Source organism: Daphnia pulex, chromosome 10, assembly GCF_021134715.1.
Source record: "Daphnia pulex isolate KAP4 chromosome 10, ASM2113471v1".
NCBI classification, from domain to species: Eukaryota; Metazoa; Arthropoda; class Branchiopoda; order Diplostraca; family Daphniidae; genus Daphnia; species Daphnia pulex.
This window is the reverse complement of record NC_060026.1, coordinates 16,092,277-16,102,790: the sequence shown is the minus strand read 5'-3', so window position 1 is coordinate 16,102,790 and position 10,514 is coordinate 16,092,277. Positions and strand designations below refer to the sequence as shown.

The 10,514-nt window shown below is 41.0% G+C and overlaps 1 long non-coding RNA gene across 1 annotated transcript; it reads left to right on the top strand.

Annotated features, from left to right (window-relative positions):
* The first annotated feature begins 6,167 nt into the window (after positions 1 to 6,167).
* LOC124204826 lies at positions 6,168 to 9,145 on the top strand. The gene is made up of 3 exons (XR_006879130.1): positions 6,168 to 6,440; positions 6,914 to 7,093; positions 7,881 to 9,145. It is a non-coding gene; the product is annotated as an uncharacterized LOC124204826 (long non-coding RNA).
* The last annotated feature ends 1,369 nt before the right edge of the window (positions 9,146 to 10,514 follow it).

Below are 10,514 nucleotides of genomic sequence, written 5' to 3'. Positions count from 1 at the left end.
ATTCACATCAAATTAATGAAACAGAGGTCACCTTATCTGTGTAGACGGGCATGAAAATATGTGAGCACATCAGATGCACTTGAGACGATATTCGCTCGAATTTTATGATTTTATTAGGTGCGCCGTTTTCTATTTTTGTTTAAAAAAATCCTATTAAATATTCAAAAATGCTGGCATTTTCCCAACATGTTTGAAATGAAACTCATGAGACTTTGATACTTTGGTTCTATTTATGTGACTATTATCTTTCGTCTTCGCCTCTCGCCCAGCGTGGAAAACCGAACACGTCGCACTTGAATTTCGTGTCGAGGTTATCGACAGGCGACTTGACACGGTCATTGATTAAAACAGATCATCTTATTTCCCAAATATGCTCATTTTTAAAAAGGCCAACAGTCGAGTTTGAATATCTGCGTGTTTACTAGAATTTAATTCGTTCAAATACGACCGATTGCCGTTTTATATCTTCTTAGCCAAAATTGACAGCTGATGATGAATAATGATTTTTACTATTCCTAGATTCTAGATATTTTGTCTGTTTTGTTTCCCTATTAGGTATCAGCCACAGCTTTTGCTACCAAACATTGGCTTTACGTCCCTAAATTTTGGATGCATACAACAGGTAATAAGCACTATAACACTATTATTTTACTACCACATTAAGAACATTGATGACAATAACTTAAAAACAAAATGATTGTATTTCTTTTATTTTACAGGTTCTCTCTTGGCTCTTGAGTAATTGGTACTTCCACAGCAGACGATGTGTTACTCAAGTAGTGATGTACTATGGTTTCCACTTCCAGCTAAAAGCATGCAGCAAACTTCCAGGAAGCAGAGGTAAACATGTGCTTGTGTAATAAGTTCTTGTCTAACATGTCATTTGTGTCTGGATAGACCATCCAAGTCAAAGCCAAGCCCACCTCTGCGTCCAACTCAATCCATCCAGTAGTAAAGAAGCCCTGATTGAGACAACGTGTAATGTGGAACACATTTTTAAAAGCTCCCAAATCCCACTGATAGGGGCTGCACGTTGTCGTGTGTGTTGTGTCAATTGATTGTTCGGTGAGAGGCATGTGGGCGTTCGAATTAGCGGAATACGGTATGCATTGGGGATGGGGGAAGTTAACAAGAGAGTCGGCGCGTGTTCCAACTTTTTGAAGGTTATGTACGTTCAAAGATGGCTGCCCTGCATTATCGGCTTTTGTTGGTGCTCCAATGATGGGAAAATTTTTAAAAAACTTGCAAAGATGTCGGGAGAGAGAAGGAGAAAGAAAAGTTTTAGTTTTTGATTATTTTTTCTGCTTTTATACCTCAGGCTTTGCTGGCGGGAGAACTCGTACACACCTATTAGAGGAGAGAAGGGAAGGAATTGTGTGACGTAAGAGAGAGAGCTGCGCATGCGCCACTGTCTTCGATATTCATCCAGAAAGGAGCCCTTGGTTGTGTGTCTGTTTGTTTTTCTTTATCTCATTTATTTTATTTTCCCTCCTCTTATCGTCCCCACGACTATTTTTCTGTCAGGGCTGGGCTCCAAGTAGGTATTAGTAAAAGCCCGTCGTTCTTTTTAGCTACGTAGTTCAGTCGGTCACTAGAGCCCATCGTGAACGGTGAAACTGTTCACGATGGGCTCTCATCGCTCGTCCGTTCATTATTTGCCGCTGTCCTCTATTCCTACACTCCCTTGGTTTTCTGCGGAAACTTTCGTTATCTTCATCTTCTGCTCGAGATTATCATAAATTGGTGAGTCTTTTTTCACTTTTTCATCAGCCTATTTGTACATTGCGTTTGTTGTTTGGGGCGGATTGGACGTTGAGGTTTCACGCTAGCGGCTAGCTTTATCCTCGGATAGACGTGGGTTACACACGAAAAACAGAACAACCGGGAATTATCAAAATGGGATGCGTGAAAAAGGAGGAGGGACCACCCGCGAGTCTTGTGGCTTATTAGTTCCAAATGGCGCGCGCGCGTGTGTGTGTATTGCGTTTGCTCTCGGGAGGGGATTATCGCTATTATTACGCTTATTAACTTAGGAGGTTATCGCCCATGTCTCCGTCGTTCACTCAACTTGTTCTCTTTATGTTTAATCCCCGACATTTCTGTTTTGTAAAGAGAAAAGCAAACGACGAGGCAAACAAGATAGGCGAGAGATAACTTCAGACTTTGCACCGAGTCTGAACCTTTGATCAAAATGGAAATGTATGTGTGTACGTTTGCTGTGTGTGTGTGTGTTAATCCACCCTATTTTTCACGACATTCTTGATGGCATTCCTTTGTTTTTTTATCTTTTATTCTCTCTCAAAGGTGAATTTGGATCGTGTTCTTATTTTGATCTTTTGTATATCATTTTTTAAATATTTAGGTTGTTCCAAGGACCTGCGTTCATCTTTGGAGGTCAAGACGAAGCTTCTCCGAGACAACCGAAAACGAGATGTGATGGGACGTCCCGCTACTATTAGGTAAGTCGCTACTTATTAATACGGCCATTTTACATTTGAAAGACAAGTCAGCGGGTCTTTTTACTGTCGCTATGCGCGGGGAACGTTTCCTCTATAAATCCCCACACCTGATTTAAAACTGTGTCGTGTGGTGGTGGTTACACTTGGCGAGTGTGTGAAATTTGAGAGTTTCGTTTCTTTCTTTTCGTCATTCTTTCTTCGGTATTCAAAATCGAGTCAATTGCACAAACGTCAGATTCAAACGAGCGGGGAAAATGTGTCAAGTGAGAAAACACACAAATTTTTGTTTTTGTTTTTCACAATGAAAGAAAAATTTTCAGCCAATGTGGAGGTTCATCGTTCATGTGCCTACAAATGTCGTCTGTTTTTTTATTTATTTTCAATTTTCCATTTTTATTTTTTTATTTTTATCTACCTTTTATCTTTATAAATAAGAAACGTCCAGAACAGAAATGCCGCGTAGTACGCGCATCGTCATTGGCCTCTTATGGCACATCACACAAGTTATCTTTTGTTTTTTTCTTTATTCTTTTCTTTGAATTGGAATGAAAAAAAAAAACCCAACCGGTTGTCTCATTTCCATCGAAACAATTTTCCTATTCAACTAGCACATAGTCTTTTTACACGACTTCCTATCGCCCTCATCCTTTTATTATTAATTTTTTTTTTCTCAATTCTTTCTTTCCTTCGTTTCATGGTTAATGAAACATATCACGGTTGGTTGACTTTTGCAGTTGAAAGAAAGATAAATGGCGTGATATTGATGCATCTGCCGTGAATTTATTTTTATTTTCTCCTGGAACTTTGGCGTTTTATTTGGCTGCCAAGTGCGAACGTGACGGGGGGCAACCGACCGACTATATAACCTCCAACCCACTGAAAAGGATTGGGTTACAGTTGATGCTCCCGCTCATTTACTCGCCTGACGTATAAGATAGACAGGCAATTAGATAACGATATACGCTGCTGGATAGGGTGTCACCGCTGTCGTCCAATATTCCTTTACAGTTCTACAAATATAGTTCGCGAGATAGTGCAACCTCGTCGCCTTGCCCTTGAGACATTTTTTATTTTTGTATTAAAGGTTTGTATTCGCCATGGGCGAATGTTACCTGCCCTTGCCATATCTTTTAGCAGGAGAAATTGTTTATTTTTTATTTTTTTTTTTCGAAAAAAAAAGACATCCGCTGCTGTCGTTGTCATTTCGGCTGCTGGTTTCCCTGACCGCACCCCGATGTCGAATCACGCTCAAATCTCAAATTCCATTTCGCTTTGCAGAACATGAAATTATCAGCATGACAGATGCGATAGAAACGTCAACATACCAGCTCCGGCCGCTCATGTCTTATAACTTTCCTATTTCTTCTTCATGGTCTTACTATATTTTTTTATTTTGATTTGTTTTAGTTTTGTGGGATGGGCAGAGTCTTATATTCAGATGTCGCCCGGGTAATGATCACTTTTTTAACCTGACGATAACCTTTCGATTGACGAATCATAGGAATTGGGGCTTGATTGGGAGCAGCGATAACACTGGTGTTTGTTTGTGTCAAGGATTGAGAAACGACGTTTTTTCTTTTTCTTGTCATCAAACAACTCTGTAGGGAAAGAAGAAGAAAAAGAATCAAAGAGAGCGTGAGCGTTTTTTGAGTCAAGGAAAGTTGAGAACTCTTCCTGGAGGAGGGGCGGCCCGCTCAATTTATTCGCAACATTCCTTTCGAGTCAAAAAAGCTGGGCGCGGTGGCCGTGCCGAACGTCAGTTTTCGTTTTCAAGGACAAGGACCCGGGCAACAACTTTTTGTTGTGCATTAATAAAAGGTGCTTCTGTTCGGAATGATCACTTTCAACTTTGGAACGATCAAACATATTATTCTTTATCTCTACGTTGTTTGCATTTTCACTCCTTTCACCACTGTGATTTCCCGGAATCGAATCCGTCAAAGAACTTAAGATGGCGACGTCTTTCGAAAAGGGCTGAGGGGGCAGGATGGGGTTAAACTACTAGGTATTAATCGCTAGGTTAGAGCATAAGTTTCGGAAATAGGACGCATGACAACAGCATGGAAGGGTGCTGTTTTATTAGTCCTTTCATCCTCTTTTCTTTTTAAATTGATTGAGTGCCGAGTATAATTTAAAAATGCGTCTGCCAGTGGGGATGATGAGTGGCTATCCTTGTTGTATCTTTGATTTCTTTGCATCTTTATCGCTTCCTTCTTTTTCGTCATCTTTTTATCTCATCCGTCGGTTCTTTAATTTTCTTTCAATTTTCCAAACGGATGGATAAGGCGATCGATGGTCTTTTTTGGTCATCCAATTAAGTCCTGTTGTTGGACTTTTGACTTCCATTTGCCCACTTGCTGTTCCCTCTTGATGTGACGAGTATAGATGAGAGGTCGTCGTCTTTGTTTGCTCGCCTTCTCCGCCTTGTTGAAAATCTCGTAAAAGGAATGGATTGAATAACATCCGAAATTATCAAGGAGAAGACAAATAAATCAAATAATAGACAAGTAGAACAAACAGCTTACAAAGTTGAGAAGAAATATATTTAGTGCAACGCTCTATCGGTATCGGACTTACTGATATATGGCCGTCGGGCATACAATAAACAGCAGAGGAATGTGTCGTCATACCGGGCGACTGAGGACAAAAATGACGATCTTGTTATAGCTACTTCTACTTTCTACGATATCGCTACATTAGATTGGAAAGTCAAAACAACGGTTTGTTTTTCGCGGCATCTTTCTAGACGATTTTTTTTTTCGGGAAAATGTCGTTATGAAATGGGCAAGGAAACGAACCCAAGAAAAAGTAGCTCTACAAACACCCCTATAGAGTCTACCAGCCGTTTCTTTTCCATTGTCGAGCACCCTGTGTATAGCAACTAAAGTGAGATAACATTCCGAAACAAAATCCAAATAGAAACCTTGCGGATTGGCGGTCGGAGTCAATCCGACTCCACCCTCTGAAAATCGGAACGTCTTGCGTCTGCTCATCTCCTTTAGACACGCGGATGAACATTAGAATCGAACAAATAAAAAAATGAGAGACAAAATTGATAGAAAAATTATTTGGACATGTAAAACTAATTTGCTTTATATTTTTTTATAGATGGGGGCCGTTATTTTAAAACATTTTCAGCTGATGCCATGATTTGGAACGACTGCTTTTCGTACATGAAATGTGTGCAGAGGTAGGTCTAAATAAATTTACAAGTTCAACTTGATTTTCAAATCACTCATTTTTTTATCCTGTTTATTTTCAGGCGGTGCATATTTGAGCAAACTTCTCATGAGGACAGCGGACAGGGAAACTCGGAAAAACTGGCGGACATGTTTGAAAAAATTGGAGAAATGGCAAGAGGTGGAAAAAATATTACAAGAAAGTAGAGACCACGTTCAATGGGACGGAGAGAAATTCGTGCCCAAACCGATGCAATTGAGCCCAATCAATTTGGCCAAATTTCGTGATTCCCCAATCGTTTCAGGATCGCAACGTTCGTGTCCGTTACACGACCGCTGAACTGTCGGCGCCAATCAAAATGATGGAACACACAGTATTGACTGTCACTCCAACCTCGTGTGAAGATCTGCAGAGAATCGGACACAAACTGAGCGGATTTTATTCCGTCAAGGGATCGAAGAAGATGGAAACCGTTTACTGTGAATTCTATCCCAATCAAAATGGTACGGTGACGTGTTTTTCTTTCAATTGTTATTGTTTCATCTAAATCACGTTTGTTTACAGACTAAACAGAAATGGATCGGATACACCGACGTCGATTCGGCGCCCGTCCATTTCTACGTAAAAAGAAATTCTTCTTTTCAAACACGATGAACTCCGATTTCCGGCCATACCAACCTCTTGCTGGTTGCGGGACTCAGAAACGGACTCGATTGTGCACGAACCCAACGCCGCTCAACGCCGGCCGCACCTATCCAGGTTTCAACTTCCAGAAAGGCGATTGCACCTCCATCTGTCCAGGTACAAAGAGTTTGACCGTAAACTTAAACATATCGAATCCACTTCGTCCTTGTTTCCACTTTCCACTTTTCTCGAGGACTTTATTTACCGTCTCATTTGTATGCCAAGTTGTTGGTTAGTCTCGAACGCCGAGATTCGGTCGCTGACCCGAACCCATCACTCAAATGTTACATAGAACTGTCGGTCTAACTTTGGTAGTTTTTTTGTGCCAGAGAGCCGAATATGAACTTGAAAAAAGCCGCAGAGTCTTTGGTCAGATTTACACATCCGATCCCATTTCCGAGTTTAATTTAGAAACCAATGCGTCGTTAATTTGTGTTATCATTATAGCTTGTTGAATCAGTACTCGTCAGCGTCATTGTCTGCCTCATATGACGTCATAGTTTCTTGTAAGCGACTCGTTGTTGTTTCTTTATCCATGCGCCAACACAAAGGTGATGTAACGAACTTTTGTTTTCTCCCTTGTAAAAAAGTAGTGGACGGTCGATGGAACGCCTGGTCCTGTTGGTCCAAATGCGGGCCGATTTTGTAAACACCACCGTCGCCGTTCTTGCACCAGCAGCCCTTCACCTTCCTACGGAGGCAAATATTGGGTCGGCCGTGACTTGCAGCGGGAGGAGTTCGTGACGACGATCTCGACAGCTTAGATGAGGGTGAGTGTCGACTTTCTTCTCCTTGTCTCATTTTTGGGGTGGCGGAATGGGAACATTGTCGGTATTAAATAACCTCGGGAGTCGTTGGCTCTTGCGGGAATGATTGGATGAGTTGATGTGCTCGAGATAACGCAACAAAGTCAATGCGCTTATCGGAATCCATCCATGCCCACACAATGGACATGTCTGCTTTTAGAAGGGATTTAAGTTGGGGGGTACGGGGAGTAGCTACAACGGAGGAGGTAGTTGTCAACAGCATTCGTGTTGAACGGGATCGGATACATGTGAGAATCAAGCTGCAAGTGCGGCTGATGAAACGTCAAACGAGTTGTCGTCGTCGTCGTCGTGTTGTATTCAGCAACATTCAGTCACCTATCGCCACCGCCATCCGCCGCCATCCGGGAAAATGATGATGGAAAAGGTCCAGCAGACAAATACAGTTGACGTGAGTGGGAGGATGATGAACAATTAAAATCTGCCCAAATTCCGGCTTAAAACGTCCCATTAACCGCCGGCACGATCACGATACAAATTCGAGCCAAGAAAACTTTTGTGTTTGGGGCGTGCCCTTGTGGTCACAAGGGCATCCTTTCCCACCACCCGTAAATACTCCCGCAACCGACAATCTATTATCATATTCTGTGTACACGAATCGATGTGTTTCTCCATTCTCGACCTCATAGCCATCCACATCACGTTTTTACTATTTCTTGTTTCACCTTTTGTTTCTTTTGTTTTCCGATGGTACTTCCACTTTGTGTAAACAAAGTGTTTTTTCTTTTTCTAGATTCAACAACCACAATCAATTTGCTGCCTTCCTTTTTCGTCTCGGCGGACACGCCATTTTTCTGCTAGGACGTCCGGTGGCGGCATCCGGGAATTGAGCGTTCGATTCGATTGCGATTCCGCCGGATTCAGCGTCGACTGGGAGGGTAAACGGACTCCATTGATCAACAGGGCTCTTATTCTCGACAACATTACTCCTCCCGATTCGATTCCTGTTCAAAAAATAGGAGAAGAATCAAATATCGTCCAAGATGAAGGTAAAAGTTTCGCCACTCCTGCAAATGAGAAGAAATGCCAAGAATAGAGAATAGTTCGATGTCTAATTCATGGCATTACCTTCGTTCACCACCGCCAAATCGACCGGAATCGGAGTTCATCGTGTTTGAAAAGAAGAATTTCTTTTTACGTAGAAATGGACGGGTGCCGAATCGACGTCAGTGTATCCGATCCATTTCTGTTTACTCTGTAACCAAACGTGATTTAGATGAAACAATGACAATTGAAAGAAAAACACGTCACCGTACCATTTTGATTGGGATAGAATTCACAGTAAACGGTTTCCATCTTCTTCGATCCCTTGACGGAATAGAATCCGCTCAGTTTGTGTCCGATTCTCTGCAGATCTTCACACGAGGTTCGAGTGACAGTCAATTCTGTGTGTTCCATCATTTTGATTGGCGCCGACAGTTCAGCGGTCGTGTAACGGACACGAACGTTGCGATCCTGAAACGATTGGGGAATCACGAAATTTGGCCAAATTGATTGGGCTGAGTTGCATCGGTTTGGGCACGAATTTCTCTCCGTCCCATTGGACGTGGTCTCTACTTTCTTGTAATATTTTCTCCGCGTCTTCCTTAGAAATGTTGACCTTGTTGGAACCATCGGGATCGTTTGCCATTTTCTCTGAAATGATTGAACTGATTCTATCCACGTCATCCCAACTGTTTGAGTCGTAATTGTTGTTGGATGTTTTCTATATTCTCTGATTTTCTGTCATGTTCTTCTGAATTATTTCTTGACTTGTCAGTTTTCTCGTTTGTCATCTTTTATTTTGTTTTTTATTCGCATCTTTCGTTTGATTTGATTGTTTAATAGTTTCTCCTTCTCGTTTTATATCCGCGTCCTGAGTACCCGAAAGCATTTCCTTTTTTAACCGACCATTTCTCCACATCAGAAGTTTGCTAAAAATTTGCACCGCCTGAAAATAAACAGTAGGCCTATAAAAAAAATGAGTGATTTGAAAATCAAGTTGAACTTATAAATTTATTTAGGCCTACCTCTGAAGTCTGCACACATTTCATGTTTACAATGAAGTCGTTCCAAAAATGTTTTAATATAACGGCCACATCTATCAAAAATCTAAAGCAAATTAGCTACACATGCCCAAATATCTATTTTATAAGAAGAAAAGAATAAGAAAATAAGAAGGGAACTCACCGTTTAACGTGTCTGTAAAACAGGAATCCAATAAATAAATCCGAATATGTGTTGTCACAAATTCACACACTGAATCACTCACAAACATATTCACACGCTGCACGAAAAAAATCGAATGACACAAATGTCAAAGAAAAGAATATCCAAAACAATCTGGCCGCAGCGCCTCTGACGGGGGTAGTAGCCCAGCAGTCATAAATGATTAAATGATTAAATGGGGTAGAAAGGGGCTGACCGCTGACGTTGCTCCGGGAGATTCAATACTACACCAAGAGGCAAAAGAATAGCGCAACGTCAGACTGCAGGCAGAGCACCTAGCGGTTTGATTTGCTCCAGCAAAGCCGTAAGATACAAAAGTGAAATTTAGGAAAGCACAATTTCAGATTGAATTAGTTTATTTTCCCGTATTTAGTAGAAAATTACACATACTAGGACTATTTAACAGTTACACAACATAATATAGGAGGCCAACTCATACTCATGCATAATTTGCTACAAGCTATACAGCTAAAAGCATAACAGCTAAAATGGTTATTGGCCCCCGGGATCCGGAGGCCAATAGTTTTTTTTTCCCTTTTTAGAATTTGTTTTGAAGTTATCAGTTATAACTTATGAAAGTTACGACGTGTAATCTGTAATGTCATATTGTCTGTCAGTCTGTGACTGTGAGCGCATGCTGACTGCTGAGTCTGTGACTGTGCAAGTGCAACTAACTTAAGATTCAAAACTTGACTACTAGATGTCGGCAGTGTCGGCCATGTTGTTCCTACATCGTGAAACGAGGCAAAGTTTGGGCGGAATGGGCGAAACAAATTGTTTCTAATTTATACTTAAATTCCTGTGTTTTCAAATACCGAGTTGAACTTCGTATCTTTTTCAGGTTTATCTTGACCTAGTTTCCATATTATTATATTATAGCATAGTAACTTATTTCTTCAAATTCTAGATGCATAGGCTACTGTCAGTCATTCCAACAAGTTTTTACTGATGAGCGCCAAGAAACTTTCCATCCATTAGATCCTCATGCTGTCAAAAGCCTAAAAAGTTTGAAGCCCACATACAGTGGAATACAAATGTGTGGAGATAAGATATTTTCCCATTACTGCTACCACAACAACCACACCACGTCAAATGCCTTTCTAAATTCATCACCCATATGATAAAGGTAATAAGCATCAATATCACCTATCACCGAGCT